A 5,947-nucleotide genomic window follows, 5' to 3' on the forward strand; every position below is an offset into this window, starting at 1 on the left:
ATCATACAATTAACAGGGGGGGAGCAGGACACAAAACAGAAGTGCCGCCATCTGGCGGCCCAACAGGGGAAACACAGAGAGGAAAACAGGACCATGACAGGCTAGAAACCTACATTTAGAAATTCTGCCTAACAACACGGGTACTGGCTTATGATTGGTGAATGAGGATTAACCACTAACTGAACAGACAAGAGATATGCAACAGTGTTTCCTGTGGAACTGATCTCTTGGTGTGGTGGTGGGTGTCCGAAGGGGGGGGGGGGGGGGTGTGAGCCGAAGCGAAACCTGTTCCAGTTGAGCTACGTAGCCTACGTGCCTACCCTTTTTTATTTATCTAGAGCTGCTGTTATAATGGTACAATACATCTGATTAAATGGTGACCCGGAAAAACCCGTCGGATGTCGCGGCTGAAAATTGTTGGCAAATCGCCAAAACAGCACAAGTTTAAAAAAAAAATTTTTTGAGGGCATTTAAAATGTTTGAGTGATTCAACTACTTCCATTTCCATACTACAACATGGTCATTTTTTTCCATGAAAACGAAAGGGAAAGGGTTTATTTCTAAGGTTTTGTGAATGTAGTGCGCTAGCAAAACTGAGAGTTAGGCTACAGTTGCTACAGCTGAGGGCTGCATTCTAATGACGATTATGATGATAACGAGAGGAGCAGTCTCACAAGCTGCTGCAGTGTCCAGAAATGAATACAGATAACACTAGCTAATAAAAAAGACATTAATCAAGCATCTAAGTTAGTTAGGAAATTTTTGTATCATGCTTCTCAGTAGAATTAGAATGTAACAGAAGAGAATCTTTAAAGCCATTTTTCTCACTTTTTCCTTTTTTTACATGGACAATGCATGTAAACTCTGTCATTGAGTGTGAGAGAGACAGAGAGAGATTACAGATTACAGACCGAGTATATAACGCTAGTACATTATATACTCTGTCTATTTTTACTGATAAAATGCCACATAAAATGAAGACGACAAAACATATCAATAAAAGCCTCTGACACGCCCTAGCTATAACAGTTAAGAAGCAGTATGTAAAATTATGTAGCTGTATCTATTGTTAAAGTTGAGACCAATTGAATAACCTAGGGGCAATATACAGTTTTTAGTTTTTACAGGCATTTAATCATAAAAGGTGCTATCATAAGCTTATTTTATGCTTCGTGTTCTTGACGATGGCATTATATTATCATCTAAATTAACTATTTATAACGATTATTTACCTGTAGTTTGTTCGTTTTATGAAACTATAGAAGTTATAGAAGCAAAATATAAAAAATATCAAAATTGACATATGGAATCAAAATCATAGTTTTTCATGGTGGTGCCTCCCCTTAAAATAAATAATGATTGTAAAATAAATATTGTACATACATACATTAATGGGAGACCTAGAGTTTGCCAGTTTGAATGAATGACTTATAGACAGTACTTTGCATGTGTGAGTAACTTGCCATTTTTTTGTAGATTGAAAACAGGTTTTTCATCAGATAAATTTCATATCAGGTCCTACATTAATTGAAAGTGAAAGTCAGGACCTAACCAGCCAGCCAGCTCATCTGCTGTTCATTTTAAGAGAAACACTGACCACAGAGGGATCAGCTGATAGGGACCTGAGGAGAAAAGGGTCAAACTAACCACGATAGCAAGATACAATTTACAATTTATATTATTACTTTTAAATCTCAAGTTTCTCAGAGAAATTGCAGGTGGATATCTAACAGCAGTAAGATTATGTTACAGTTGTATAGCTTGCTACCCAGTGACATTTGGTTGTGAATTTCTTAATTGTTGTGAACTGCTGTCATTGTTTTAATTAAAAAAATAGTAATCAGATTCCCACCTGGCAGTCAAACTACTTCTGGAAGAAAATCGCTCAATCTACAGTGAGTACATTATTTTTTTAAACTCACCTAGACATATACCTGGGTGTGTATCTGTTACACTACTGATTTCAGTCTACTTACTTGTAATAATGATTGATAATATTACTGTGCTGTGCAGCTGGACACACAGTGAGCTTTGTACCAACAGTACTGGCACAAACACTGTACTTAAAGAAGTGTATGTCTCTTTAAACTTTTAAAACTTTTTATCTGTACCCTTTCTTCTGTTGTTGTTTCACGAAGCCATTTTCGTCAGTAAAAATGTATTTGAATCTTCTTGATCACACGTGGTAATGACTGTAAGCCCAGATTTTGTCTTTAATTAAACAATTAAGTGGTCATTCCTCATACTTTGTTTTAGCAGAACTCATTCCCATCACTAAATCAAATTAAGTGGTTTGCAAATATTCAGGTGAAATACTCAGTGTAGTAATTATGTTAGACAAAGATTACTTGATATAATACATTTCTGCAAGGCTAGAAACCTACATTTTGAAATTCTGCCTAACAACACGGGTACTGGCTTATGATTGGTGAATGAGGATTAACCACTAACTGAACAGACAAGAGATATGCAACAGTGTTTCCTGTGGAACTGATCTCTTGGTGTGGTGGTGGGTGTCCGAAGGGGGGGGGGGGGGGTGTGAGCCGAAGCGAAACCTGTTCCAGTTGAGCTACGTAGCCTACGTGCCTACCCTTTTTTATTTATCTAGAGCTGCTGTTATAATGGTACAATACATCTGATTAAATGGTGACCCGGAAAAACCCGTCGGATGTCGCGGCTGAAAATTGTTGGCAAATCGCCAAAACAGCACAAGTTTAAAAAAAAAAATTTTTTTGAGGGCATTTAAAATGTTTGAGTGATTCAACTACTTCCATTTCCATACTACAACATGGTCATTTTTTTCCATGAAAACGAAAGGGAAAGGGTTTATTTCTAAGGTTTTGTGAATGTAGTGCGCTAGCAAAACTGAGAGTTAGGCTACAGTTGCTACAGCTGAGGGCTGCATTCTAATGACGATTATGATGATAACGAGAGGAACAGTCTCACAAGCTGCTGCAGTGTCCAGAAATGAATACAGATAACACTAGCTAATAAAAAAGACATTAATCAAGCATCTAAGTTAGTTAGGAAATTTTTGTATCATGCTTCTCAGTAGAATTAGAATGTAACAGAAGAGAATCTTTAAAGCCATTTTTCTCACTTTTTCCTTTTTTTACATGGACAATGCATGTAAACTCTGTCATTGAGTGTGAGAGAGACAGAGAGAGATTACAGATTACAGACCGAGTATATAACGCTAGTACATTATATACTCTGTCTATTTTTACTGATAAAATGCCACATAAAATGAAGACGACAAAACATATCAATAAAAGCCTCTGACACGCCCTAGCTATAACAGTTAAGAAGCAGTATGTAAAATTATGTAGCTGTATCTATTGTTAAAGTTGAGACAAATTGAATGACCTAGGGGCAATATACAGTTTTTAGTTTTTACAGGCATTTAATCATAAAAGATGCTATCATAAGCTTATTTTATGCTTCGTGTTCTTGACGATGGCATTATATTATCATCTAAATTAACTATTTATAACGATTATTTACCTGTAGTTTGTTCGTTTCATGAAACTATAGAAGTTATAGAAGCAAAATATAAAAAATATCAAAATTGACATATGGAATCAAAATCATAGTTTTTCATGGTGGTGCCTCCCCTTAAAATAAATAATGATTGTAAAATAAATATTGTACATACATACATTAATGGGAGACCTAGAGTTTGCCAGTTTGAATGAATGACTTATAGACAGTACTTTGCATGTGTGAGTAACTTGCCATTTTTTTGTAGATTGAAAACAGGTTTTTCATCAGATAAATTTCATATCAGGTCCTACATTAATTGAAAGTGAAAGTCAGGACCTAACCAGCCAGCCAGCTCATCTGCTGTTCATTTTAAGAGAAACACTGACCACAGAGGGATCAGCTGATAGGGACCTGAGGAGAAAAGGGCCAAACTAACCACAATAGCAAGGTACAATTTACAATTTATATTATTACTTTTAAATCTCAAGTTTCTCAGAGAAATTGCAGGTGGATATCTAACAGCAGTAAGATTATGTTACAGTTGTATAGCTTGCTACCCAGTGACATTCGGTTGTGAATTTCTTAATTGTTGTGAACTGCTGTCATTGTTTTAATAAAAAAAATAGTAATCAGATTCCCACCTGGCAGTCAAACTACTTCTGGAAGAAAATCGCTCAATCTACAGTGAGTACATTATTTTTTTTAACTCACCTAGACATATACCTGGGTGTGTATCTGTTACACTACTGATTTCAGTCTACTTACCTGTAATAATGATTGATAATATTACTGTGCTGTGCAGCTGGACACACAGTGAGCTTTGTACCAACAGTACTGGCACAAACACTGTACTTAAAGAAGTGTATGTCTCTTTAAACTTTTAAAACTTTTTATCTGTACCCTTTCTTCTGTTGTTGTTTCACGAAGCCATTTTCGTCAGTAAAAATGTATTTGAATCTTCTTGATCACACGTGGTAATGACTGTAAGCCCAGATTTTGTCTTTAATTAAACAATTAAGTGGTCATTCCTCATACTTTGTTTTAGCAGAACTCATTCCCATCACTAAATCAAATTAAACGGTTTGCAAATATTCAGGTGAAATACTCAGTGTAGTAATTATGTTAGACAAAGATTACTTGATATAATACATTTCTGCAGGGCTAGAAACCTACATTTTGAAATTCTGCCTAACAACACGGGTACTGGCTTATGATTGGTGAATGAGGATTAACCACTAACTGAACAGACAGAGATATGCAACAGTGTTTCCTGTGGAACTGATCTCTTGGTGTGGTGGTGGGTGTCCGAAGGGGGGGGGGGGGGTGTGAGCCGAAGCGAAACCTGTTCCAGTTGAGCTACGTAGCCTACGTGCCTACCCTTTTTTTATTTATCTAGAGCTGCTGTTATAATGGTACAATACATCTGATTAAATGGTGACCCGGAAAAACCCGTCGGATGTCGCGGCTGAAAATTGTTGGCAAATCGCCAAAACAGCACAAGTTTAAAAAAAAAAATTTTTTGAGGGCATTTAAAATGTTTGAGTGATTCAACTACTTCCATTTCCATACTACAACATGGTCATTTTTTTCCATGAAAACGAAAGGGAAAGGGTTTATTTCTAAGGTTTTGTGAATGTAGTGCGCTAGCAAAACTGAGAGTTAGGCTACAGTTGCTACAGCTGAGGGCTGCATTCTAATGACGATTATGATGATAACGAGAGGAGCAGTCTCACAAGCTGCTGCAGTGTCCAGAAATGAATACAGATAACACTAGCTAATAAAAAAGACATTAATCAAGCATCTAAGTTAGTTAGGAAATTTTTGTATCATGCTTCTCAGTAGTATTAGAATGTAACAGAAGAGAATCTTTAAAGCCATTTTTCTCACTTTTTCCTTTTTTTACATGGACAATGCATGTAAACTCTGTCATTGAGTGTGAGAGAGACAGAGAGAGAGGGCTTTTAATGTGGACCCAGCTCAAATTATACTGTTAAATAAAAAGATAAAACATTCTAAGTACTGTTTTGTCATGGTAATTGAGTTAATTTAGCAGAAGAATGTCCTTTTTAAAGTGCAATATGTAACTTTTTTTGAGTATCAGTTTTGGTTATATAGTCCTCTATTCTTGAAGATAGAACTTCTAGATGGACAATGTGCTCTTTTAATTGTTCTCACCCCACCATAACTCAAAATACAGGCCTATTTTGCTTCAATATTTACAAACAATACAAGGGTTAACAAACCTTTTATGGTTTTAATGAACATCTAAAACTACTTTACTACTTTTTATCTCTTGAAAACTGCTATTCCTTGTATCAAGAGCTTGTCAGAGCTAAAAGATAGATATTTAAATATTTTTTTTAAAAAAACCTTTAAGAAGACTCAAGAGGTTATGTTTTCATAGTCTTAAACTCTTAAACTCTGCTACACCCCCCCCCCCCCCCGCTTCGGACACCCACCACCA

The 5,947-nt window shown here is 36.1% G+C and overlaps 1 protein-coding gene across 9 annotated transcripts in view; it reads left to right on the forward strand.

Moving 5' to 3' along the window:
• Window positions 1-1,820: 1,820 nt before the first annotated feature.
• Window positions 1,821-5,947, forward strand: part of LOC135258686 (serine/threonine-protein kinase 3-like) — a 136,485-nt gene continuing 132,358 nt past the window's right edge. For 3 of the 9 annotated variants that reach the window (XM_064342153.1, XM_064342157.1, XM_064342158.1), the window contains exons 1-2: window positions 3,551-3,931; window positions 4,110-4,167. The gene's annotated coding sequence lies outside the window, so the exon portion shown is untranslated. Of the gene's footprint in view, window positions 1,896-3,550; window positions 4,168-5,947 lie in introns of those variants that run through there. The other 6 variants (XM_064342151.1, XM_064342155.1, XM_064342156.1 and 3 more) reach the window with 6 other exon arrangements.

Source organism: Anguilla rostrata, chromosome 7, assembly GCF_018555375.3.
Source record: "Anguilla rostrata isolate EN2019 chromosome 7, ASM1855537v3, whole genome shotgun sequence".
NCBI lineage: Eukaryota > Metazoa > Chordata > Actinopteri > Anguilliformes > Anguillidae > Anguilla > Anguilla rostrata.